The 1,120-nt window shown below is 43.9% G+C and overlaps 1 protein-coding gene across 1 annotated transcript in view; it reads right to left on the bottom strand.

The window, feature by feature from the left end:
- Nucleotides 1–1,120, bottom strand: part of RAD52 (RAD52 homolog (S. cerevisiae)) — a 24,554-nt gene that overhangs the window by 3,443 nt on the left and 19,991 nt on the right. The gene's annotated exons all lie outside the window — the stretch shown is intronic.

Genomic DNA, 1,120 nt, shown 5'->3' with positions numbered 1-1,120 from the left:
AGCAGAAAGGGCACATTCACAGATGACCTACACAAGTTGGTAGACAACTGGGCTCGAGATGCCATGAATCTTTCAGGCAGGAGAGGAAGCAAAGGACACATGAATTATGAGGTAAGTGTTCACCTTGTCATTTTCCTAATCTACCAATATATCACTCAGCACACATCATCAGAGAGCAGATAAACTATTTAACCTGGTACTTAACATTTTGTGCCATCATGTGTATTAGCACCTAGATTTTGAGAGTTCTGACAAAGCAAGATAAAATAAATGCCCAGCTGCCCTTTTATTTTATTCCTTGTTGGCACAGGGTATTGTGCTTACTCAGAGGCTAGGCCTTTCCATCATTTTAATTCACCAGCCATCCCAAGTAAGAAAAACTGCCTGCAATTTACAGCCTTTGAAAACCAGCTCGGGGGTCGGCTATGAGTAAGCAGGTGACTCAACAGCGAGTTGTTCAGGGAGTTTTTTATTCTAAGTTCCCTATTCCTTTTTACACTGATCAGCGTGCATGCGTGCACACCCCTCCTTCAGAGCAGTTATTCTCATCTCTATCAGGTAAGTGTAAAGAGTTAAGAAATGTGACATTTTTTTCCCCTATACTTTATAAGATTAAAAAAGTAATGGTCTGTTTTGCTTCACATACTTCAGGCATGTTGTCAGAAGGGGCAAATCCTTGGAAAATACATCATGCTGGGAAGGGTGGTGGAGTATCAGAGAGGAAGACCCTAACAAGACAGATTGGCACAGTGACTGTAACAGTTGGCTCAAGCATGTCAAAAATCATGAGGATAGCACAGGATACAGCCCCGGTTTCAAGCTGCTGTTCATTGAGTCAATATGAGTCATAGTCAACTTGATGACACCTAACATTTCACACCCATGAGTATAAATAGCAACATCAAACTTTGCATTTACCTGTTTTGTTTTCAGGGCCCTGGAATGGCAAGGAAGTTCTCTGCACCTGGTCAGCTGTGCATCTCCATGACCTCAAACCTGGGTGGCTCTGCCCCCATCTCTGCAGCATCAGCTACCTCTCTAGGTCACTTCACCAAGTCTATGTGCCCCCCACAGCAGTACGGTTTTCCAGCTGCCCCCTTTGGCACCCAATGGAGTGGAA

Source organism: Elephantulus edwardii, unplaced genomic scaffold (assembly GCF_000299155.1).
Source record: "Elephantulus edwardii isolate Elephantulus edwardi_28Jun2011 unplaced genomic scaffold, EleEdw1.0 scaffold00096, whole genome shotgun sequence".
In the NCBI taxonomy this organism is placed as follows: Eukaryota; Metazoa; Chordata; class Mammalia; order Macroscelidea; family Macroscelididae; genus Elephantulus; species Elephantulus edwardii.
The sequence above is the reverse complement of the archived record's forward strand: the minus strand, read 5'-3'. Positions and strand labels throughout refer to the sequence as shown.